The following is a 27393-nucleotide window of genomic DNA, read 5'->3' on the forward strand; positions in this document are numbered from 1 at the left end:
GGAGCCAGAAGCTCCATCCATGTCTCTTTTGTAGGTGGCAGGGGCCCAAGTACTTGAGTTATCTTCTGCTACTTTTCTCAGGTCATTAGCAGGGAACTAGATTGGAAGTGGAACAATGGGACTTGAACCTGTGCCTGTATGGGATGCCAGCATTGCAGGCAGTGGCTTTACAAACTATACTACAATGCCAGTCCTGAGACTTGCAGTTTGTAGGCAGCATATTGATGGCTCATGCTTTTTCATCTATTTAGTCAGTCTGTAGAATTATTGGAGAATTTAGTCCATTTATATTCAAGGTTATTATTGCTAAGCAATGACTTAACCTAGCCATTTTCCTGTAAATTTTCTTATTGATTGTTTTGTGTCTCCTTTGTATTTTTACTAGGAGGTTTTCTTCCTTCGCACTCTTTCATGATGCTGATTATCTTTCTCTGTTTCTATGTGTAATACTTCCTTAAGTATCATTTGTAATACTGGCTGGTTGGTGACAAATTCTTTCAATTTCTGTTTGTTTTCAAAGATTTTTCACTTATAAATGAGAGTTTCACTGGGTATAGTTTTCTGGGTTGACAGCTTTTTTCTTTTAGAACTTGAACTATGTCTCTCCATTCTCTCCTAGTCTATAGGGTTTCTAATAAGAAATTAGTTATCAAACTAACTGATAATCTTTTGAAGCTAATTTGGCATTTCTCTATTGCATTTTTAGATTCTTTTTAGTGTGTTTTACTGTGAAAGTTTGACTATAATCTGTCATGGTAAAGATTTTTTCTGATCATGCCTGTTAAGAGTGTTTCCTGTTCTTAGGTGTCCATATCTTTCATTAAATTAGGGGAAATTGGGGCCGGTGCTGTGGCGCAGCAGTTAAAGCCCTGGCCTGAAGCACCGGCATCCCATATGGGCACCAGTTTGAGTCCTGGTTGCTCCTCTTCTGATCCAGCTCTTTGCTATAGCCTGGAAAGCAGTAGAAGATGGCCCAGATCCTTGGGCCCCTGCACCCACATGGGAGACCTGGAAGAAGCTCTTGGCTCCTGGCATCGGATTAGCACAGCTCCCTCCATTGTGGCCATCTGGGGAGTGAGTCAGCGAATGGAAGACCTCTCTCTCTGTCTCTACCTCTCTCTGTAACTCTGTCTTTCAAATAAATAAGATAAATCTTTAAAAAAATTTTTCTGTAATCATCTCATTTAAGAAGTCTTCTAAGCCATCTGTCTTTCCACACTTTCAGGAAATCCTAATATATGTATATTTGATCATTTGATGGTATCCCATAAATCTCGAACACTGTTTCTGGTTCTTCTAATTTTTTCCTTTTTTTTCTCTGTGATGTTTACAAAGATTTCTCTTCCAACTCAGAATTCTTTCTTCTGCCTGGCTGAGTCTATTGTTCAGGCTTTCCACTGTATTTTTTATTTGAAGTATTGAATTTTTATTTTTAATATTTCACTTTGATTTTTCTTTAATATCTCTATGTCCACAGTAGACTTTCTCATCCATGTCATGTATGATTTCTTTAACTCATTTATTTGCTTCTCTGTGCTTTTGAGTAATCTATGATCATTCTCTTGAATTCCTTTTCTGGAATTTCATCGAATCTCTTCATCATCACATTTTAATTTGAAGTATTATTGTGTTCCTTCTGGTGAGTCATGTTGTCTTCCTTGTACATGTTTCTTGTATTTCTGTTTATTTTTAGACATATGTGGAAACACTTGTTGGCTTTCTCCTCTGAGGGCTTTGTTGTTTGAAATGTGCCCCCATGGCTTCATGGAGTATCTGCCCCTTCAGCAGATATCTTAAGGTATGTGATGGCTGGGGCTAGGAAGCCCTGTCCAATACTTAAGCACTGGACAAGAGTACAGAGTGATACCCAAGCTAGGCATGGTAGATCCCCTCTATCAGCAGCAGAGAGAGGGTATGATCACACTGGCTGGCATGTTCACAGCCCCAGCTCCTCCTTGCCAAGGTGAACCAAGTGCCCAGAGTGAGCCCACAGTGCCTGTGTACACTACTCACTCAGGTACACAAACTGCACAAAGGCTCTATTCACTTTTCATTGTGAGCACTGAGTCCTCTGCCATGACCTCCCCAGTGCTCAAGGAACTCTGAGCCTTGGGAGCCAGACCCAGTGATTGTCCAAAGACCCAGCCACTGCCCACAGCCTATCACACAGTCACCGGATCTCCATAGTCACAGAGCACAGGACTCTTACAGTCACAGGGAGCAGGAGCTCCGCTCTCGTCACTGAGAGAGAACCCCGTTTCCAGAGCCAGGAGTCTGCCCAACAAAAGTCAGCTGTGCTCCATCCTGGCAAGCTGAGTCTGATGCCTTGGTAAGGTGAGAGGAGGGGAACAACATGCCTTCATTTCATGGACCTAAGTGGGTGCACTGTTCCCCACCAATTCTCCAGGACAGACTCAAAGTCAGCAGGGACTGTGGATGTATCTCCCTCTGAGAAAGCCCCCAGTGACACATGGGCCTCAGCAGCCTCCATTCACCTTATTAAGATAGTGCTTCCTCCTTGTTAGTCACAAGATGCCTTGGTGGAGTGAAGGGAGAGAAACAATGTGCCTTCCATTCACAGGATTAGGTGGGCACACTGCCAGACTCAAAGTCACTGGGGACCACGAGGTCCTCCCCCAGACAATATTGCCTGTGGCATGCACGATACTGTAGTTTGTTCTATCTTTGCTCCAAGGAGCTGGCATCCCCACCAGCCACTGGCTATGGGAGTCATAAATGGTGTCCCACTAGCTGCTGCCCTACTGAAAACTTCTCTCCAACTATTCCCTGGAAATGCAGTTCCTCCCATTCTTGTGGTGGAAATCTGCACATCTTTTCCCTGTTTGGCCATCTTAGATCTCCTGCAATTACGTCTTCTTTATTTTCTTTAATCTCTGATCCTTTTCGAGCATCCAGATCAGTCATTTTCAAAATGTCCCTCATGTTTTCTCACGCATGGACTGAGGTTCTCCATTTTGACAAGAACAGTGTAGATGAGATGCTGTGCCTTCACAATGCATTATTTCTGGGGGTACAGGATGTTGACATGTCTTACCAGTGGTGGGATTAAACTTGGCCACTTGTTCAAGCAGTGTATGCTAGGTTTTTCCACTGTGAAGTTACTATTTTTCCCTTTATAATTAATAAACATCTTGTAGGGATATACTTTGAGACTATACAAATATTCTGTTTTTCAAACTTTCGCTGGTTAATTTTAGTATCTATAGTTGGTTCTTGCCTACAGTTATTTGTATTTACCCAATGGAAATATCTTATTTCTCTCATTCCTTCCACATTTACTAATTGGAATCCTATTGTAAAGAAGAGCTATTTCTCCCCCTCCCCACATTGATATATTTGTAGAGGTTTTATGAGGATTAAATGAAGCAAGTATCTGAAACAAGGTGAGAGCTCAGTCGATATTAGTCATCTTTGATATTATTACTAACAAGACAACATGACAGTTATGTGGTTAATATGGAAATTTTCTAGTTAGAAACGAAGTCTTTTGAAATGTTAAAGTTGTTCCCTAACAGTGTACTATTAGCTGGCTAGGGCTTCCATAACGGAAATCACACAGTATGTGGTTTCAACAACAGAAAGTTATTTGCTCACAGTTCCGGAGCTCAGAAGTGCAAGATGAAGCAGGCACTGGGTGGTCTTACCTGAGGCTTCTCTCCTTGTCTTGCCAGTGGCCACCTTCTCTCTGTGTCCTCAAAAGGACTTTCCTCTAGGAGTTCACATCTTTGACACCCGTTTCTGTGTGTCTGAATCTCTCCTCTGTAAAGATCAGTTGGATGAAATTATGGCCCATTCCAAGGACCTCATTTGCAAACACAGTTTGACCATGAGATACTGGGGATTAAGGCTTCAAAATGTGATTTTAGGGGCAGGACACATTTCCACCCCACTTACCTATTTATATTCATGCACTGCATAAGATTATCATGGAACTGAGAAGTCCCTGTTGCCCAAGGCCAGCATCATCTCCATCATGATGTCATAACACAAATACATTACTCTCATGTTTGTGGTGATGCTGGTGTCAAGAAACCTACTGCACTGTCCTTATGTAACAGTCTAAACATATAATTATATTTAGTACATACTTAATAATGATAAAATAGCTATGTTTCTGGCTGACATATTAACTAGGTGACACTATTTATTATTATAGAGTACACTCCTACTTACTAAGAAAAAGTTTACAATAAAATAGTACATTGTGATATACTGGCAGTAACTACCTCATGCATCTCATAGTTATTACACCTCTTGATTCCACAGAGTGATAAGGAGTGATTGACCTATAACATCTAGATTTGTGTTAATATTTTCTATGATGTTAACACCATGTTGCATAACAAGACATCTCTCAGAATTTATCCCTGTTGTTAAGTGGTATGTGGCTATACTTCAAAGAACTACTGGGAGGAAATGATTGTACGTGTGAGATGCTTTCATAACTGGAAAGCATTGCATGGCATTTGTCATAGAAGTAAAATTACCCGCACCCCATATCGGAGTGCCTGGGCTTGAGTTCTGGCTCTGTTTCTAATCCAACTTCTTACTAATGAATATCCTGGAAAGCAGTGATAATGGTTGAAGTACATACATAATGGTATGTTCCTACCACTCATGTGAGAGACCTAGATTGAGTTCTGTACTCCTGGCTTTGGTATGGTCCAGCTCTGGCTGTTATAAGAATTTAGAGACTGATCAAGATTCTCTGTGTCTATCTCTGTGCTCCTCTCTGTCTCTGTCTTTCCAACAACTAAAAATAAATTTAAAAGTTTTAAAGGAGAAGAGATGCAAAGCACTATACAAATAGAAAATAATAGTGTAAAAAAAAAATCATTGCAACTCCAAATAACCATTTGTGTACTTTAATTACAAATTGCTTGAACTTTCCCTTACAATGTTTTTGCCACTATTCATTTAATGCTTATTTCACAGCTATTACAGAACCCTGGACGGCCAAGTGCAAGCCAGCCCCCATCTGTGTTATCTCACATCCTCAGTGACTGGCAATTACAATCAGTACATTTTGCTTTTCATTGGTGTGTGTGTGTGTGTGTGTGTGTGTGTGTTTTGTTTCTGAGGCATGGGACTTCAAGCAGCTCTTTTGAGTCTATACCAGCTACCTTGCGACAAGCCCAAGGCATTTCCTGACCTCAGAGGGAAAGCCTGCCTTTGAGCCTGCCAGCGAGTGCCTGTTTTCCCGTTGACCAGCTGCATAGCCTTGGGCTAGAACCCTGTGTACAGCAGTTGCCCAGTACCATGGCTAAAAATTAAGGCTAGCAATCATCCCAAGGAGGATTAATGAGTTAATCTTGGTACAGCATGTGTATAAGATAAAATGGACAAACCTTGTTCATCTCCTTCCAGAACTAGCCTGCAGACTAAACATCTGCTGGGAAACTAGAATGCATTTAGATCATGTTTACTTGAAGGAACAGTTTGCAGGTTTTAATAAATCTTAACTTCCCGTAAGTAGGAAAAGGGCACATGCACCACTGTATCTGAGTAAGTAAAAGAGTGAAATAACCTCCTCACTGAAGGTTTTGCTTATCAGTGGCTAACAGAGCTGACGCACAGAGTATGGCCTGCAGTCTCCCTTGTCTGTCATGTAGAAGGGACAGCAACAAGAGGCTCTTCTCAAGGCTGCTGAATATTTGTTTTTATATAGTAAATCAATTATTTTAAAATCATTTATTTATTTAAAGTCATTAATTATGAAAGATGGAGACAGACAGAGTTCACATGCACTGTTCACTCCCTAAAAGCCTACCCTGACAGTGCTGAGCCAAGCACACATCCAGGTCTCCCAGGTGAGTGACAGGGACCTGTACTTGAGTCATCCCTATTGCCTACGAGGGTTTTTATTAGCAGGAAGCTGGAATCAGGAGCCAGCACTAGGTATTTAACCCAGGTACTCCTTATGGGACGTGGGCACCAAAACTGATGCCTTAACCACTAGACTACCTTTTTGCCCCGATGATTGTCTTTTAAATCCCTGACATCCTGGCTATCCACAGCCTCCACATTGTGAGTGTGTGGGAGGAGGAAATAGAAAACATTTAACTATTTCCTCCGCCAAATTGCCAAGCCCACCACTATTTCCCCAGCCTAGCAGTGATCATTCCTTGATTAAGAACAGTACTTTAAAGCTTTCAGAGTTAGGAATATTTTAGCAGCCAAAGTGGGATATCTTTCTTCTAAGTCATTTGGCCACTTCCACAACAGCCTCAGGTAGTTTCTCCACGTGCTGCACTACGTCTTTGTTCGAAATTAATTATAATTAATCACTCCAATTGCAATTTGCTGCCAGTGAACACCAACCATGTTTTGTGGAGAGCCTCTCTCCATATAATTTCCTTATTTTTCTTGTTCCACTCTTTAAATCCTAAGTTGAAACAATAAAATTTTCAAGTCCCACCCCGTTCACATGTCCTCTTTTAAAAAATTTAAAGATTTATTTGATTTATTTAAAAAGTAGAGCAAAAGAGAGTGGAAGAGAGAGATTTTTTATCTCTGGTTCATTCCCCTAAGTGGCCACAACAGTCAGGTTTGGGCAGGCTAAAGCCAGGAATGCTGAGTTATATCTGGGTTTCCCACACAGGTGGCAAGGACCCAACCACATGGGTCATCTTCCACTGCTTTCCCAGGTGCAGTAACAGGTAACTGGATTGGAAACAGGGCTTCAGGGACTCCCAAGGCTCTGATACCAGAAGTCAGCATCACAAATTGTGGCTTGATCCACCATGCTACATTGCCAGCCCCTTTCAATATCCCCTTGCAAATTCCTTGTTTAAAAGATCAGCTAGGCGAAGATACAGAATGTGCCTGTGTGTGACAGGGTGAAGTGGGGGAGAAGAGGGCTACCATGGCGACAGAACAAGACTGAGAAAGTCATAACAGGAGAACTTTGCCCGTTTGCAGAATTACATAAAATTCAGTAAAACCAGAAGCTAAGGAGTACCAGAGGGAGAGAAATACAGCTGGTGGAGGTAAGCAGAGCCTCAGGTCCATTGGGAAGGAGTTCAGACTTTATCTGGGAGACAGTAGGAGCCAAGGAAGTTAGGTTGGGACATGTCACAAAAAGATTTGTCTGTTATAAAGAATTCTCCAGCCAAGGACTAGAGTTACTGGGAGAAAAGACGGGAAATAAGACCATCTCCAAGGCTTTTGCAATAATCTGGAGTTGGTAGCAGCAGCAAGAGATAGGGAGAAGGGATGTGAATCAAAGTGCTGTCCTTGGTCTAATGCCAATTTCTGGACCAATTTCAATCCTCTGAATGTTTTTACTGATCTTCTATGAGATAAGGAATTTGTGCCAGAATGTTCACTCAAGGCACTTCTTCCCTCATCAAAAAGCCTTGCTTTAGGGGAAAAAACATCATCTGAACCAGCAGTGTGCTTAGCAAAGCAGATGATTTACATTCCTGCCGAAGTGCCTTATCTTTGTGAACCCATAACAAATAGTCCCCAGACCAGTGGTTAGAGTGGCACTGACCCAAAGTACTTACTGGACCAATGACGATTTGAACCAAAATGAGAAGTTCATAGTCATGATGAGTTAGAGAACGGAGGGAGACAATACATGCTAAAAAGAAAAACAAGTAGCTCAGGTGTGGCAGGAAGGTGAATGAATGATACATGCATTACATCCTTTAGGGCTCGAACTGAGAGGCTGGATGCCAGAAGGAAAAGATTGTGGGCTTTTGCATAACTGAGTTCAAATCCTGACCCGAGGATTTACTGGGCAAGTTTTTGAGAGCTGGGTAACTTCTCTGAGTCTCATATCACTACCTATAAAATGATAGAATGAATGCCTGTCTCCCAGGGATGTGAGTCCATGATTGAGCAGCAGGTGTTTGTTAAATGTTCCCCGTATCCAGCCCATGGTAAGCATTTATTGGAAGTGTGTTCAATCTCATAAAAAGTGTGCAGAAAGGTGATGAGATGTGTCAAAGGACGAAATTACAATGCAAACATCTGAATTGGCTTAATTTTGATTCCAGAATTAGGCAATGCTTCATTCCCAAAAGCAGAATAGTATTCCAAGGAGTCAAGAGGAAGAAGTTGGTTTTATAGACTGAAAAGGGCTGAAGAGAGGAGAAACAAGAAATGAAAAATAGATTGGTCATTTGAAAGTCATTTTCCTTGTAAGGTAGAAACAGACCATGGGGATTAATGGATTGGCTAACATCGGGTTAGTTCAGCTTACTTCTCAAATGTAAAAGTTATAAAACAGGAAACTTCAATATCATACCCAGGGAATCTGGGCTACGTGGGAAATTTAGCCATTATTCTAAGCCTGGCTTCCCAGGTCAGTTAAACAGGTGACTATTACCTTAATGACTCAGAACTTCAACCTCAGTGACTCCATTTTAATTCTTAGCCTGCTCTGTTGCAGTCCAGCTCAGGAGTATATAGATATTAATCACGCAGCCAAGGTCTGTCCCCAGCAGAGTTGTAAAGTCTATTTTTGCTACCCCATCTTCCTTTCCCAGACCCCTCCTCATACCTCAAGCCTCTGCTTCAAATGCTCCAGTTTTGAAAGATCCTGGCCAAGGGTCCATTTCTAACCTTGGGTCATGCTTTGATAACAGGGCTCTGCCTTGGTACCTATTGTGGTCCTGTCCATGGTATAGACATCTACTCACATCTCCTACTGGACCGCATGGACTAATCATGCCAATCCTTTCCCATTGAGATTCCTAAACTTAGCCCCATAAGTGTTGCCTTGATGCAGACTCACACACATTCTTTTGTTGAAGTTTTGTTTTGTATGTTTATTTGAAATGTAGAGTGACAGAAAGATGGTGAGGAGAGATAAAAGGACACACAGAGTGATCTTTAACTTCCCAAATGCCAGCAATGACAGGACTGGGCCAAGTTTAAGTCAAGATCCAGGAATTCCTTCCAGGTCTCCTATATGGGTGGCAGGGACGCCAAACCCTTGGGACATCATCTTCTGCCTCATAAGCAGGAAACAGAATAGGAAGCTGAGGTGAGATTTGAACCCAGGCATTCTGATATGGATGCATCTGTCCCAACTAGCAGCTTGACCTGCTGTGTACAATATATGCCCCCAGACAGATAGTGTTGAAAATACATCCAAAGCCATTGCCACCCTGTTTGGACCTCTTTACTATTTGCCTACTAAACTCTGAGGTGGTATTGCCATCCTCCTTGGGCACCAGATCTTTACAGCCAGATGGAAACTTATCCCAAAAAGTCATGAGGCCAGAGCTCCCCTAACCAATCAGTACCTACTTACTCCTAGTGTAAAAATCCATAGCCAAACCCTTCACTGTATGCACCTGGGATAAGAAAACAAAACAACCAACATGCAATGTGTGTATGACAGTTGACAGAGTTCTTTCACTTCATCTCATTTGAACCTCTCACTAAAACCCTCATATAGAAAAGAATTAGGGGTGGACATTTCGCCTAGTGTTTAAGACATCAGGATGCCTGGGTCCCATGGCATAGTGCTTGGGTTCAAATCCCCGCTCCAGCTCCTGATCCCAGCAACCTGCTAATGCAGACCATGGAGGCAGTGATGACACCTCAAGTAATTTGATTCTTGTCACCCATATGGGAAACCTGGATTGAGTTCTAGGCTCCTGACTCGAGCCCCACTGGTGATTGTGGGCATTTATGAAGTGAACCAGTGATGAGTTCTCTCTCTCTCTCTCTCACTCTCTCTCCCTTTCTCCCTCTCCCCTCTCCCTCTGCCTCCCTCCCTCTCTCTCCCCTACTCCCTCTCTCCCTCTTTCTTTCTTTCTCTCACCTTTCCCCTCTCTTCTCTGTGTCTCTGATTCTCAAATAAATATATAATTAATTTTTTAAAAAGAATCTATTTTACAGGAAAGTGCAACTGACTTAGCAAGGATGATCCATCATCCTACCTTGTCCAGGGCTGAGGGATTTCCCTGACCACATGACTTTCCATACTAAAACCAGAAGAGTTCTGGGAAAAGGGGATGGATTTTCTCTCTATGTTACATACCTAGCAAGTGACTAAACTAAGAATTGAACCCTGATAACATAGTAGTTGTACTCCACCAATACTTGTTAAATGAATGACACCCTTATGTCTTCTTTCCATTACACCATGTGCATCTCCCAAGCAGCACCCTTTTCAGACCAATACACAAAGACTTGCTTGCCTTCTTTCTTCCTGAAATGGCAATCAGGGGAAAGGACAGTAGGAACACTGCTTTGCATGATAAAATCATCCTTGAATTAATTCTTATGTAGGAGGAAACATCCATCATAATAATTTCAACAAAGGGATTAATTAAACAGAGTCTGTGATTATCTGAACAAGAACTTGAAATCAAAAGTGTGATTGTGAATGGGCCACTAACCCAATCAATATACATACTCTGCCCTAGGATAATCACAAGCTGATTGCATATATGAATATTCAGGACATGTAAATTCTAAATCCTACTATAAGTTAATAATGAAGGGTTGTAAGAGACATAAAGTGGTCAGTGTATGTCATCAGATTCACACCCACCCTCACTGAAACTATCTCAGAAAAGAGAATAATCAGTGTTGCTTTAAAAAACTTCCAGAGGAAGAGAGCCAAGAGCTTCTGTGGGTGACAGTTTTAACATCTATCCATCAGGAAAGGAAGAATGAGAAAGTGTTTGTTTAGGGCAGCCACCTAGCTAGACATGAAAAGTCTTTCCCTCTCCCTTTCGCCACCAAGTAGGCTTCTATTCCTCAGAGACAGAGGGACAGAGGGAGAGAGTAGTACAAACATAGGTATGCCAAGAGTGTTCTGTGGTTCCATGTTCTTTCCAGTGGTTACATTTAATAAGGAAGGAGGTGGGGCTTCTTTATAAGATTGTCATAAAAATGTCAGAATGTAGGGCCAGCGTTGTAGCGCAGTAGGTTAACACCCTGGCCTGAAGCTCCAGCATCCCATATGGGCGCTGGTTAGAGTCCCGGCTGCTCCACTTCTGATCCAGCTCTCTGCTATGGCCTGGGAAAGCAATAGAAGATGGCCCAACTCCTTGGGCCCTTGTACCTGCATGGGAGACCTGGAGGAAGCTCCTGGCTCCTGGCTTCGGATCAACGCAGCTCCAGCCGTTGTGGCCAATTGGGGAGTAAACCATAGGATGGAAGATCTCTCTCTCTCTCTCTCTCTCTCTCTCTCTCTCTCTCCTCTCTGTGTAACCCTTTCAAATAAAGAAATAAATCTTTCAAAAAAAAGTCAACAAAAATGTCAGAATGTGACCCATCCAGAGCTAATAGGCCAACAGTAGCCTAGGACTATGTGCAAATGATAAAAATTCAGCCACCTGGGGGATCAATTAGCACAAGGCCCCATCCTCAGGGCTGGTATGCCCTCTCCCCTTTGGTAAACAGCTTTACCTCTCAACTAGTAGAGAGGGAATGGGCGACTACACCCATTACGTTCTCTTTTCCAGACTCTCTGCAAAGCACAACATCTGGTTCCCTGATCCCACTCGCAAAACTTTCTCAGAATCCTGCAAGCTCAACCTTCCTCCATCACCAGGATGCCATTCTTCTCTAAGACTCTACCCAGCCTTGAGTATATTTTCTTTGTTAACTTCTACCATCTTTAATATAAGTTGGATAATTAATTCTAAAAATCTCAATTGCATTGTAGGACATTCTTTGTATGTACTGAACATTCAACGTTTTGTTATGGCAGGCACTGTGCTGGATTCTGAGGTTAGTGGTGGATCAATCAGAGGGCACAGGAGTTTTCAGGGCAGTTAAGGGAACAGAGAATAGAAGAGCCATTCTTAGAAAAAAGGATCACATTAGATAGACAAGAAGGCTTAGACAACTACACAATTAGCTCAAAAGGGCTGGAGACAGGAAGGCCTTCAAGAGTTGGTAGACGTGAGCCTGGGTAGTTCAGTAGTTTTCCAGGAAGTCATTCCCGGCTGATCCCTGGAGAAGCAATAACTTCTGCCCCCCTCACCTTGAATAAAGAAAAAGCAATCAAGGCTTCCTAAAGCCTTTCCTCTCTCATTTCCCAGTTTCCAATGCTTTTCCGCTGGTGAAAATACTGTAACCCCTGTTTTCATTTTATTTTCCATCTGCCTTCTGTATGTGTTGATCCACATCAATGTTTTCTGCCAGCAACCGCTGGGAAGGGTGGAGCAGCCATCGTTTCCTGTGACCCAGGAAGAAGAGAAAATATGAGGTTGTCAGCTCCACGCTACGATCAAGCCACTGTGTGTTTCCTTAGAAGTCTGGTTAACCTATCTTAACACAACATCAAATACCTGCCTCTGCTAAGCATACCCTGTTCACTGAAGGGACAGAATCCCTTACACTCCCAAAGAGGCTTCCCAGAGGCAGAAAGGAAGCTAAGTGAAGAACTGACTTAATTTAGACAAGATGAAGAATGTGGAGGGGCTGAGAAAAGCAAAGGAGAGAAAGCAACTCTACAAGAAGTGTTCCTGCTCTGAGCACTCTGCTGGACCTCACTGCCATGTGCTTGAGCCCCACACAGGCTAAGCTTGAAGGTCTTTCCCAAGCCCAAAGTGCAAAGCCTGAGTTGATAGAAAAGGGATAGCATCTGATCCCAGGGCTGACACTCCACTGTGATCCCTGATGTGGCCCAAGAATGGTGAGAATGATGGTGGTTAAAATAACAACCATGACACACTGAGAGTTTTGAATGGGCCCAATAATTTATCTCATTTTGTCCTCACAATGACTCTACGAGCTGTTATTGCTATATCCCTTTTACATATGACAAAGCATGTTTCAAGAAGTTTCACAAGTCTCCCAAGGTTAGAGCGTTGAGTAAAACCCTAATGGTCTGTCTGATTTTAGAGCCAAACTCTTACTCACCTTTTAGTACTGCTTTTGATTTATTTATTTATTTTAAAATGTTTCTGGGGCAGGTGCTTGGTGCAGTGGTTAAGACACAGGTTGCGATGCCTACATCCCATATTAGGTTTGAATGCCAGTTCCATGCCCAATTCCAGCTTCCTGATAATATGCACCCAGGCAGGCGGTGGTGATGGCTCAAGTACTTGGGTCCCTGTCTCCGACGTGAGAAATTTGGATTGAGTTCCTTGCTCTGGGCTTCAACCTGGTCCAGCCCCAGCTTTGTGGACAGCTGGGGAGTGAACCAGAAGATGAAGGCTCTTTTTCTGTCTGTCCATATCTTTCTCTGTGTTTCCCTACCTTTCAAATAAATAAAACTAGATTGTTTTAAATGTAAGTGCTTCTGAGTAACTGGCTTCAAGCAAGCACTGTGTTCAGCACTGGAGATACAATGGAGACCACGACTTCAACTGGTCCTGCCCACATGGAGCTTAGACTCCACAGAGGAGAAAAACAAACTGTAAACACTCAGGACAAACAAGTGTAGGTTGCATTCCGGGCTGTAAAGAAGATTAATGGGTGGTATCGGAGAAGGGTATAGGGGAGACCTACTTTGACAGATGTTCGAAAAAGGCTGCTTGAGGAAGGGCTTGGGACAGGAGACTGCAAGGATGTCACAGAGCCAGCCACGAGGTAACTCTCCCATCCTCTGGTTTATTCTCTAAATGGCCACAACAGCCAAGGATGGGCCAGAATGAAGCCAAGAACATGCAACTCAACCCAGGTCTTCCATACCTGTGGCAGGAACTAAAGTACTTGAGACATCACCACTGTTTCCCAGGGTGTGCTTCAGCAGGAAGCTGGGTTAGAAACAGAGAAGCCAGGACTTGAAATAGGGATTCTGAAATGGGATATGGGCATCCTCAAAATCATCTTAACCACTGCATCAAATGCTGCATCCATTATTTTATCTTTGTTTTGCAAAAGTTAAGTCATATTATATACATGTTTTTCTCATACAACACTGACTTGTGGGACTCACTTCAGGACAACTGGTATAATTATCTCACCGTTTGAGTGGATGCATCCTGGTCCATGGGGATAGATGTACCTAATTTATTCAGCAGCTCCTCAATTGAGCAGCATTCATTTATTGCGATGGTTAATTTTGGGTATCAACCTCACTGAGTGGAGGGATACCTATAAAATAAGAAAATCACACTTCTAGGTATGTTATGAGGCTGCTTCCATAGAAGACTGGCATGTGGTCAGTGAAATGAGTGAAGCAGAAACACCCTCCAGATGGGCAAATACCATCCATTCTATGGGGAGCTCAGATGGAATAGGAGAGCGGCAGCAGGGGAAAGCTGTCTGGTTCTGCCTCCTGGAGTGGGTTCATATTTCTCCTGCTGCTACCCTTGAACAACAGACTCTGGTTCTTCAGTCTTTGAACTCTGGAACTTGCAAAGCAGCACCACAGGTCTCCCTGATTCTGAATTTTCTGCCTTCTTGGACTAAGTCATCGTTACTTGCTTCTGTGGCTCTCTAGCTCATAGATGGCCTTCAAAGAACCTCTGTGATGGTGGGAGACAGTTTCCTAATACATCCGTATGAATTTACAAAATACACATACAAACATATGTCTATACACACAAACACAAAATATATGTGTGTATAAAATTTATATGTATACACTTTGTATATAATATATATGCATATCCTATTGGTTGTTCTCTCTGGTGATCCAGGACTAATACATTTATTTATTTCCAGTTCTTATACTATACTAACACTACCTCAATGAGTATTGTTGTTCAGATATCTTTTCACCTCAATGAGATAGATTTCTGGAAGTGAGGTTGCTACACTAGAAGACGTAAGTGTTATTTTTTCAAATAGATGTGGATATAAGATTGCTCATTTATAAAACTGATGCTGAAACAGCCATTTAGCCTAGTAATTAAATTTTACTTTTAGCTCTAGCTCCTGGCTCCAGTTTCTTATCACCACAGACCCTGGGAGGTACTGGTGATAGCTCCTGTCACCCATGTAGGAGAATGGGTTCAGTTCCTGGTTCCTGATTCCAGTCCCAGCCAACTCTGGGCATTTAAAATAAAATAATTTTAAAGGATAAAAAAAGACCAATACTGTTTCCATTTACTGCAAGAAACTGCGCTCATTTGCCTATATCCTTGCACAAAAGCCATTTCTGGATGGGTGCAAACTAATGCTACATTTTTCATAAAAGTTTTGTATTTAGTGAAAATTTACACTCACACATTGTAAGTAGACAATCTGATAGCTTTTGTAAGTATAGCATGTCACCAAAATAAAAAAATCAACATAGGAGAATTCTAGCACCATAGAAAAACATCTACTTAGTAAAACCTCATTCTCGGGCTGGCACTGAGGCACAGCAGGTAAAGCCACAGCCTACAGGGCTAACATCCCATATTGTCGCCAGTCCTGGCTATTTCTGATCCAGCTCTCTGCTATGGCCTGGGAAAGCAGTAGGTGATGGCCCAAGTTCTTGGGTCCCTACACCCTCGTGGGAGACCCAGAAGAAGCTCCTCACTCCTTGCTTTGGATCAGCACAGCTCTGGCCATTGCGGCCAATTCAGGAGTGAACCTGCAGATAGAAGACCTCTCTCTCTCTCTCTGCCTCTCCTCTGTGTAATTCTGACTTTCAAGTAAATAAATAAATAAATCTTCTAAAAAAACCTCATTTTTCCATATAGAGCCACTATTTTGATTTTTATAACAGATTAGTTTATCATGTCATTAAATTTCATAGGAATAAAGTCATATAAAGTATTTTTTGGTGTCTGGCTTCTTTTACTCAATGTATTTTTTTACATTTATCCATCTTTTTGCATGTATCAGTAGGTAATTAATAGGTTTTCAAAGTTATAGTTTAAATACAATAAAATTTAAAGATTTCATGTATTTTGTTTAATGAGTTTTGGCAATTATTATGCTCATGTAACCACCACGCAAAATATTTACGTTTTCACAGGCCCCTTGTAGTCAATTCCCACCCCTACTTCATCCTATCCAGAGACATACAGTTAATCAATTTCTATTTCCATTTTTACTTTTGCCTTTCTTAGATCCTAAAATCAATCATAGAGTATGTACCCTTTATATCTGGATCCTGACACTAAACATAGTGAAGTTTTTAAAAAGATTTTATTTATTTGAAAGCAAAGTAAGAGAGAGAGAGAGGGAGAGAGAGAGAGAGAAATCTTCCATTCACTGGTTCACTCCCCAAATTTTTGCAACAGCTGGGGGTGGGCTTGGCCAAGAGCCCAAGAGCCAAGAGCCATGAACTCTATCCAGGTCTCTCAAGTGCGTGGCAGGGGCCCAGGTACTAGGGCCATTTTCTACTGATTTCTCTGGTGGATTAGCAAGGAGCTGAACTGGAAATGGAGTAGGGAGACTCAAACCAGCATTCACATGGAATGCCAGTCTTGCTGGCTTCACCTGTTTCACCACAACACTGGCCCCGACATCGTGGTTTGCTTTTCACTTATTCATGTGGTTTCAGCTAGCAGTATGTTTTCCCTTTGCTTGTATTCCATATGATACACTTAGTTTATCCATTCTCATGTTTCTGAGCATTTGTGTTGATCCTCATTTTTTAGATATTTTATGAAGACTACTACAAACTCTCTTGCGCACATCTTTTTGTGGACCTGTGCTTTTGTTTTTCATCAATAAATACCTAAGATTCTAATTTCTAGGTCATAGATTAGAAGTAAAATCTGTAAGAAACTTACAGATTTCCAGTATGATTGAAGCATTTTACACTCCTAACTTAAAATATGATTTCCCATTGCTCTTTGTTAATATTTGAAAAATTGTAGGATTTCTTTATATACTCTAGAAATAAGTCCTCATTTGATATGTATATGTACAGGTGTGTGTTTTATGGGTCTTTTTATTGTACTCAGGGAGAGCTTTTTCATTCTTACTCAGAACTATTTTTTTAAGATTTATTTATTTATTTGAAAGTCAGAGTTACACAGAGAGGGAAGGGGAGGCAGAGAGAGAAGTCTTCCATCTGCTGGTTCACTGCCAAGATGGCTGCAACTGCCAGAGCTGCGCCGATCCAAAGCCAGGAGCCAGGAGCTTCTTCCAGGTCTCCCACATGGGTGCAGGGCCCCAGGGACCTGGGCCATCTTCCACTGCTTTCCTAGGCCATAGCAGAGAGCTGGATAGGAAATGGAACAGCCAGGATACGAAATGGCACCCATAGGGGATGCCGGCACTGCAGGTGGCAGCTTTACCAGCTATGCCACACCCCTAATTCAGGACTTTTTGATAATAAACAGTTTTTCCTTTTATGTTCAGTGATATTTGCCTAAATATCTGCCTGTCTCCAAATCTCAAAGACATGATTATTTCTATGCTTACCATATTTATTTAGTATACATTTGGGTCTTTGATCACCTTAAATAATATTTGTTTATGAAATAAAGTAGGAAATCAAGGGTTATTTTTCTCCACATATTTATATATTTTCCCAGCATGATTTCTTTTTTTTTTTTTTTTTTTTTTTGACAGGCAGAGTGGACAGTGAGAGAGAGAGACAGAGAGAAAGGTCTTCCTTTGCTGTTGGTTCACCCTCCAATGGCCGCCGCGGCTGGCGCACCGCGCTGATCCGATGGCAGGAGCCAGGAGCCAGGTGCTTTTCCTGGTCTCCCATGGGGTGCAGGGCCCAAGCACCTGGGCCATCCTCCACTGCACTCCCTGGCCACAGCAGAGGGCTGGCCTGGAAGAGGGGCAACCGGGACAGAATCCGGCGCCCCAACCGGGACTAGAACCCCGTGTGCCGGCGCCGCTAGGCGGAGGATTAGCCTAGTGAGCCGCGGCGCCGGCCCCAGCATGATTTCTTGAAAAGACATTTCTTTTCCCATTAAGATTGCTTTGGTATCTTTTATTGAAATTTAATTAAACTTATATAGATGTGAATATATTTTTAAACTATTTAATCCCATTGATCTGTTTGCCTACCTTATACCAACACCACTCACCGTATGTTATTACCTTAGTTGTACAATAAATCTTGAAATAAGGTAGTATATTTATTCTTTTTTAGCATTATCAAATTGTTTTGGTTACTCAATATGTATAATATATTTCCATATAAATTTTAAATTAATAAACATGTTAATTTCTACAAAAATCCATTTCAATTTTGACTACAATTACATTGAATGTATTATTCAGCTCCGGTAAACTGACATAGTGACAATATTTAGTATTCTGATCCAAGCATTTAGAACTTCTGTGCTCTGAGAAATATGTGGTTTTCAGTATAGCGGCTTGGCATGTCTTTGGCTAGAACAAATATCAAGTATTTTATTCTTTTTCATACTATAAAAATTGTATTTCTCTTTCATTTATGCTTTCCACTTGTTTGCTCCAAGTATATAGAAATAAAATTAATTTTTACATTTTGTCCTCATATTCTGCCATCTTGCTAAATCCACTTAGATTCCATAGGTCTTTGTAAATAGAGTTTTCTATGTAAATAGTCACATTGCCTCTAAAGAGAATTTACTTCTCTCTTTGTAATCCTACACATTTTATTCCTTTGTCTTGCATTATTGCATTGGCTGGAGCCTTTATTACAATATGAAGTGTAAGTAGTTAAAGTAAATATCCTAGCCTTGCTTCAAGACTTACAGTGAAAGCATTGAATATTTTATCAGTAAGTAAATGTTCCATGTTTTCTTGATGCACCTTTATGAAATTAAATAAATCCCCTTAATGAGAGTTTCTAATCATAAATGAATATTTTGTTTTCTCAAATGATATTTCCTCTTCTGTTGAGGATGATTATAATAGTTTTGATTTTTTTAATGTGTGACTTATATTGATTGGTTTGTAGACCTTGAACAAGCTTGTTTTCTATTTTAAATATTGACCAATACAGTTTACTAAAAAATTTTGAGAATTTTTACACTGTGTTCATGAGGGTCATCAGTCTGTATCTTCTGAGATTTCTTTTATTTCTTTGACAGATTTTGTTATCAATATAATTCTGGTATCATGAGAGAAATTGGGGAAGCTCATTTCTTTATTTTTTAAGAAGCTTGTGTTAGACTTGTGTTAATTCTACCTTAAATATTTGATAGAATTCATCACTGAAACTATCTGAGCCTATGAGGTCAGCTACTTCCATATGATACTGTATCAGAGAAAAAAAATACATACTTAAGGGCTCCTACCCGCATCTCCTTCTCTGAAGTGGGTCCCCTGACTAGATGTTGTGCTATGTGGGATTCCATGCCCAGATATCAATAAGTCTTTACGTCTCCTATATAGTGGTCATATCTGACCACATACCATGTACCTGAAGCCTCCTTAAATCATTTTATCTCACTTATCTACCAATCAAACCACATCCAGCACAGAAGCTACAGGCAGGAATATCATTTATTTGACCTGATTTTATGTGGTTTTCTCCAGAACCAACCAATTTCTGCAAGAGCCAGATTGGTAAAAAAGATGAAAAAGGATAAGTAATTACCACCACCCCTGTATCATTTGGCTTGTTTTAAAAGATTTTATTTATATATTTGAGAGGTAGAGTTAAAAACATAGAAAAGGAGAGACAGAAAGAAAGGTCTTCCATCCATTGGTTCACTCCCCCAAATGGCTGCAATGGCCTGAGCAGGGCTGATCCAAAGCCAGGAACCAGGCACTTCTGGGTCTCCATGGGTGCAGGGGCCCGAGCACGTAGATGATTGTGTACTGCTTTCCTAGGCCATAGCATAAAGCTGGATCAGAAAAGGAGCAGCCGGGACATGAGCCGGCACCCATATGGGATGCTGGCACCACAGGCAGAGGCTTAGACTACTATGCCACAGTGCCAGCCCCCATTTAGGTTTTTAATAACCACATTATTCTCTGCTGTCTTCCTATTCTCAGAATGAAAATTTTCTTTATTTTCTCTTTTGACTAGGGGAGAGGATGGAGAAGGAGCAGTTTCAACAGTTTCTACTTCGCCTTCTCTACCCTGATTATGTAGGGTCCTCAAACTGCCAGGATGACAATCCCAGTTACACACTTGGCGATTTGAGAAATGATCAGTGGCTGGGTCTATGGACCAAGTGGACCCACTGCTACTACAATGTTCCCATATGTTTAGTTGTTTCCTGAGTCCTATAAATCCCTCAACTAACAGAGATGACCACGACCATACTGGATCCCTGGGAATCAACTCAGGCCACATGTACCTTGACATGGCAAAATATCTCATTTTCTCAGGACAAGGGCTTCAAAGTTAATGCTTCAGTTCCATCCCTAGTTGAGGTGAGAGAGTAGAAGCTTAATGCCCACATTGGATGGATCATTGTAGGTTAGCTGCCCTGAAAGGGCTTTACCTGAGTGTGTTGTCAGGGATTCCCAGAAGTCAGAGTAATTATTTCCTCATTCCTGAACTTCCAGAATGCTTCATCTTGAAAGGACACTGAATCTTCAGCGTGTTTTTTCCTGAGGGACATTTGGGTGGTGCATCCCAGTGATCACCACAGCAATGTTCTTGCAAGCACTATCTGTAATGGAGTAGCAGAAGATCGCTGGGCAGGGTGACAAGCTCTACTGGGGCACAGCTATAATAGAGACCTCAACCAGTGCTACATGGAACTCTGGAACTGGCACAGCCCTTTGGAATTAGCCTGAACTGAAAACCTTTACATTTTGAATCAACTAGCATTGAAGGTAGGCTTCTCGCAGTGCAGGTGTATGATTTGGGACTGAGGCAATATCCAAGGAGGCAGTCACTGTGAAGTGCCATCAACACTCCCAGTAGCTGAGGGAAGGAATGCCTTAATCCTAAAGGTAGTACTGGGTGGTATAGTAGAGCCACAGTAACTGGCATGCTTAGCACATGGGTGATAATTCAAACCACAGATATGGATGAGCTAGCTAGGTATCTCAAAGGCCAGAGCATCCAGAACCTGGTCCTATGTCAAACTGTCAGAAGAAAAATGTTGGCAAGAGATGGAAAAAGGCAATCATTATTAGAAAAAAAAAAAAAACAAACAAAAAAACAAGACAGCAAAGTATCACTGAAGTCAGGAAAGAATGGTGGACTCATTCACCAAGGAAGAATGGTGAGGAGGCTTTGCCAGTGTGAGGGTCGTTGGCCACTTGGATCAAAAGCATTTTAATGAATAGTGGGCATACAGACCAGAATAGGATGTGTTGAATAAAATGAGGTACAGACAGTGAAGATAACATATTAATTAAAACTAGTTTGGGGTTTTAAGTAAAAGGAAGCATAAAAATTGGATAAGATGATGCAGGTTAAGCACCTGGTTTAAGACACTGGCATCCATCCCATGTTAGAGTGCTGGTTCAAGTCCTGGATGCTCTTTTTCTCATACAGATGCTTGCTGATGTGCATGGGAGAGCAATGAAAGATGATCCAAGTACTTGAGTCCCTGCCACCCATGTAGAAGACTTGGACTAATTTTCTGTTCTTAGCTTTGACTTGATCCAGCTCTGGTTATTGCAGCCATTTAGGTAATGAACTGCAGATTGAAAATCCCTCTGTCTCTGTCACTCTGCCTTTCAAATGAATACATCTTTTTTTTTAATGGGGTAAGGTGGTAGCTAGAGGAAGAAAAGGGTTCACAAGAGCGTTTATAGTTTTTTTTTTGTTTTATTTGCACTTGCTTTAAAAAAATTTATTGGAGAAATTGGATCGGGCTGTGGGGAAACAGGGAATGACAGACAGAGAGAACTCCCCATCTCCTGACTAACCCCTGAAACATCTGCAATGGCCAAGCTGCACTGAGCCATAGCTGAGAGCTGGGCATTTAATCCAGGTTTCCCTTGTGGGTGGCGGGACCCTAACCATTTGAGCCATCAACTGTTGCCTCCAAGGGTCTTCATTAGCAGGATGCTGGAGTCAAGAGGAGCCAGAGCTGGGGATTTAGTCCTGGTACTCTGATATGGGAGCAATGCCTTAGTGAGCATCTTAACCGCTAGGCTAAATGCTCAGCTCTGAGGCTTGTTTTTTAATTTGATAATTATTGGAGTAATTTTGCAGTTTGGGGAAGCAATGAATAATGATGGAGAAAGGATAAGAGAAGTAGAGTAGGTGTTTAGTAGGCAGAGGCACCGGGTCCCAGGATAGAAGGGGACAGAATGGCCTTTGTGAAAAGTAAGACCTTGAGAAAAGATGGGAGAGATGTAGGCAGGATCTCTGATTTGGTGGTGGAAGAAAGCAGCAGCTCCCAACAAATGCATTTTAGGTTTTCCCACAATGAAGCCTAATGGTCTTGGGTAAGTGTCTGTGTGTACACGGCATATGTTTCCACCCTCAATTATAGTGGCCTGAGGCTCTTATTCCCATCACTTCACAGGAAGAGAGGAACAAGGTGTGGCTTTGCAGAGCTGACAGCCGCTTTTCTCATGCTGCTTTGCACCCTGGCTTCTTTCTTCTTCCATTTACAGCCATGGGTGCCAGTTTTGAGACTGGTAAACAGAGGGTGGAGCTAAAGGTCAAAAGGTGACGAGATCTCAATCTGAACTCACTGGCGTGGTCAGCTGTGCTTCCTCATTATAATCAGGAAATCCTGGAGGGACCCAGCCAGCCAGAGCGCATCTGGAGTCCTGGGGGTGCTGTGGTGAGAGGGCATGTAACAAGGAAGGGAGGGGCTCAGCTCCCTTTTCTGGACCCAAAATGCATCTTCATTCCCTGCTTTCATATCTTTGCATACGGGTATACTCCAGCAAATAAGTGCAGAATCTCTGCTATACATTTTTCCCTTTAAGGCTCTGTTGTTTTACAGTCTCTCTCCTGATTAAAAGTATTTAATTTCATTTATGATTAAGGTCTATTGATTCATAGATTGAGTGGTGATGATTAATATTCTATCTTAGTAAGTTATAAAACACACAGATATTAGAGGCAAATAATAAAACAATAAAATATATGCATTGATACAGAAAATATTCCAAATATATTGCTTAGCAAATAAAAGTAGATTTTTCAAAGTATAAATATATGAGTCAACGAAGAGATGCACACAGTTTTAAGTAACTAACATTTACAAAGTGACTATTGCATGCCAGCTGCAATGTTAGTTCTAAATATTGTAAATAAAATTTGGGATAAGCATTTAGCACAGCAATTAATTGCTTGGATGCCTATGAGTGAATTTGAGTCCTGGCTCTGCTTCCAATTTCATGTTTCTACTAATGTTCAGGATTGGAGGAAGCATGTGATGGCTCAAGTACTGAGGTCACTTCCACCTACCTGGGGGACCCAAATTGAGTTATGGGCTCCTGGCTTCAGCTTGGCCCAGCCCCTGCTACTGTAGACATTTGAGGAGTGAACCAGCAGATAGAAAATGTCTTTTTCTGTGTCTGTCTCTGTCTTTATGCCTTTCACAAGAATAAATTAATAAATAAAGTTTTAAAAAGAAGAAAATAAAGATTAAATTTTTATTTGTAAAGTTCAGGAATAACTGCTAATGTTTCTGTATGTATTACTTTTATAAATATTTAGAAAGTTAATTTTAATACCAATGTCAATTTTCTGGTACAGTTGGCCATTTACATATAGATTTCATGTTTCTTCTTCTCCACTTGCAGTCTATGATCATATCAGACACGAGGTTTCAGAGTTTTTTTCTTTATTCCATTCCAGCCAGATGCAAAGCTTTTCTCTGCCCTTTGAAATATTTGTCATTACATTGGTTCTCAGTTTGGAATGCCCTGTAGAAGCTGATTATTTCCTGGGCTACATAAGTTGTTAACAACAAATTTCATGCATTAAGCAATATTGGCTTAATCTAATTCCTGCTCTCTGAAGTTCTCTGATTTTTGAAACCCCGTGCATCGCTTCCCATTACTTGTAATGGGAAGTGCTTGTAGCTTTGACCTCCAAAGTTTAATGGCTTGAGTGTCAGAAGCACTTCCATTCTTTGACTGTGTGCTTGCAATTTATCAGCAGAAAGCAATAAGCGCCTCAACACTCTTGTCTCCTTTGCCACTCCACAACAATTCTTTTTGTACAATGAGAAAAAAAACTTGGCCTTTTTTCTCAGTTTGAATACATGAAGAAAGACAGTAAAAGGGCACTCGTAGGAAGCAAGTATGTGTTTGGATCACATATTTGGCTTATTCCAATCAGGAAAAGTTATCCTGATGATCAAATAACCGGTATTTTTTTTTTATGATCAAATTGTTAAAAGTTCTTATTTATTGTTTGCTTTTATTCTTTTTTTTTAACTTTTATTTAATGAATATAAATTTCCAAAGTACGATTTATGGGTTACAATGGCTTCCCCCACATACCGTCCCTCCCACCCACAGCCCTCCCCTTTCCCACTCCCTCTCCCCTTCCATTCACATCAAGATTCATTTTCGATTATCTTAATATACAGAAGATCAGCTTAGTATACATTAAGTAAGGATTTCAACAGTTTGCTCCCACACAGAAACATAAAGTGAGGAATAATAGATGATTTTTTTAAAATGATGATGAAATCAGATCAGACCTATTGTCATGTTTAATCCCAGTGAAAGTCAAGTTGGGAGTTGATAATTTTTTTTTTTTACAGAGGATCAGTTTAGTATGCATTAAGTAAAGATTTTAACAGTTTGCACCCCCATAAAAACACAAAGTGAAATATATTGTTTGAGTACTCGTTATAGCATTAAATCTCAATGCACAGCACATTAAGGACAGAGATCCTACATGAGGAGTAAGTGCACAGTGACTCCTGTTGTTGACTTTACCAATTGACACTCCTGTCTATGGCATCAGTAATCTCCCTATGCTCCAGTCATGAGTTTCCAAGGCTATGGAAGCCCTCTGAGTTCTCTGACTCTTATCTTGTTTAGACAAGGTCATAGTCAAAGTGGAGGTTCTCTCCTCCCTTCAGAGAAAGGTACCTCCTTCTTTGAAGACCTGTTCTTTCCACTGGGATCTCACTCGCAGAGATCTTTTGCCAGAGTGTCTTGGCTTTCCATGCCTGAAATACTCTCATGGGCTTTTCAGCCAGATCCGAATGCCTTTAGGGCTGATTCTGAGGCCAGAGTGCTATTTAGGACATCTGCCATTCTATGAGTCTGCTGGGTATCTCACTTCCCATGTTGGATCACTCTCCCCTTTATTTATTCTATCAGTTAGTGTTAGGAGGTACTAGACTTGTTTATTTGCTCCCTTTGACTCTTAGTCCTTTCATTATGATCAATTGTGAACTGAAATTGATCACTTGGAATAGTGAGATGGCATTGGTACATGCCACCTTGATGGGATTAAATTGAAGTCCCCTGGTATGTTTCTAACTCTACCATTTGGGGCAAGTCAGCTTGAGCATGTCCCAAATTATATATCTCTTCCCTCTCTTATTCCTACTCTTATGTTTAACAGGGATCACATTTCAGTTAAATTTCAACACTTAAGAATAACTGTGTATTAATTACAGAATTAAACCAGTCATATTAAGTAGAACAGACAAAAAAACTACTAAGAGGGATAATGTATTAAGTTGTTCATTAACAGTCAGGGCTATGCTGATCAAGTCACCGTTTCCCATAGTGTCCATTCCACTTCAACAGGTTTCCTTTTTGGTGTTCAGTCAGTTGTCACCGATCAGGGAGAACATATGGTATTTGTCCCTTTGGGACTGGCTTATTTCACTCAGCATGATGTGTTCCAGATTCCTCCATTTTGTTGCAAATGACTGGATTTCGTTGTTTCTTACTGCGATATAGTATTCTAAAGAGTACATATCCCATAATTTCTTTATCCAGTCTACCGTTGATGGGCATTTAGGTTGGTTCCAGGTCTTAGCTATTGTGAATTGAGCTGCAATAAACATTAGGCTGCAGACCGCTTTTTTGTTTGCCAATTTAAATTCCTTTGGGTAAATTCCAAGGAGTGCTCCACTCTTTGTCTTCTATAAACTTAATCTCTTCCTATAGATTCTTAGACTCTGAAAGCCATATGATTCAGCTTAGCCGGCTAACAAAAACAGGCCTATTGTTAAAACTACTTTAAAATCTGCTCTGATGTCCCTTTATTGCTGTTGATAATAACCTAAATGTAGGCATACCACACTTTCTAAAAAAATCTCCATGTTTCCTTTGGAGATCACAACTGAAGGAAGAACCCTGGCAACACATCCCTGAAGGTGAGATTTTAAAGACAATGATCCTGGCCATAGGGGAAGGGTCAGAGAACACTGGAATTGTGTTTCCTGATAGAATAAGGAGACTTTCTGATCACCCTATTGGTTGATTTTCTCAATATTTTTCTGTTTCTCAATCATTCTGGAAACAGTTTTCCAGAACTGATTATGCTTATTTTAATTAAAGAATTTTTTTACAATTATTTATTAAAAAACTATTTAGCTTACTCCCTTTGAATAAGGTCCTAATTTGAATTAAGAAGGAAAAAAAAAGATAAAAGTACTAGAAGACTTAATCTGGGCAAAATCTCTGTCTTTTGCTTCCTAGCTTTTATCTGCTATGCACCTGGTTCGTTTCTCATTACTGACTTTCCCTGTAGTCATTTGGATCTCATTACCCCTATAAGTTAATTGGTGGTCCTCAACTTCCATTCAAACGCTCGTTATTGGTTGAGATCAGGGCTGGATCTGAATGGTTAAAGCTAAGCCTCGAACACTACTACAAAAATTATTCAAAAATGCATAATCTTTTCCAATTGGGTGATCTCTTCTTTGTCTATAAATGTCAGCATATTCAGTGCTTACTTGCTTGCTTTCTTTTTTTACTTCCTTCCTTCCTCCTTTTTTTTTCCTGGCAATTTTGGCAGGGAGAAATGGCATTGTTCCCAAAGAAAGTTACCAGGGTACTTGAGGAAGGTACTAGAAGTAGATCTACCTGGACAGCTCAATTTTCTGCTCAAAGCTTGGTAGTCTGGAGAGTAAACAGTCACAGCCGGATCTACTCAACACGCTTGTCAACTAAAGCAGACATCATGACTGCTGTAAAGCCCTAAGGATCACGGCAAAGATGTGGTCTAGTAGTTAAGACTTTCCCATTCCATATTGGAGTGAGGATTCAAGTTCTCAGTCCACTCTCCATTCCAGCTTTCTATCAGTGTGCAACATGAGAGGCAGCAGGTACTAACTCAAGTGGTTGGTCTGTATCATGCATGAGGAAAACCTGAATCAAGTTCCTGGCTCCCAGGCATTTGAGAAGTAAACCAGTGGATGTGATATCTCTGTCTGTCTCTATGTCTGTGAGGGTATGTGTGTGTATGTGTCTCCCCACCTCTCAAAAAAAAAAAAAAAAAAACAAAAACAAAAAAAAAAAAAAAAAACAAGCAATCTTTTAGAAATGAAGAAAGTAAAACAACTTAAAGATAGTTGTTATTCTTCAAGAAGAAAACTGTGAATCAAATAACATATATACAAAAAAGACAAATAAGATACACTCATAGATAAACTGTTTAAATCAATGATATTCCTCTTTTCACACATAAAAGCTTTTTTAAGGTAAAAAAATTTCCAGTAATTCATATATTCAGATTAGGAACATACTGATACTTCCTAC

Source organism: Oryctolagus cuniculus, chromosome 7 (assembly GCF_051225735.1).
Source record: "Oryctolagus cuniculus isolate XC-2025 breed Fujian yellow rabbit chromosome 7, ASM5122573v1, whole genome shotgun sequence".
Classification (NCBI taxonomy): domain Eukaryota; kingdom Metazoa; phylum Chordata; class Mammalia; order Lagomorpha; family Leporidae; genus Oryctolagus; species Oryctolagus cuniculus.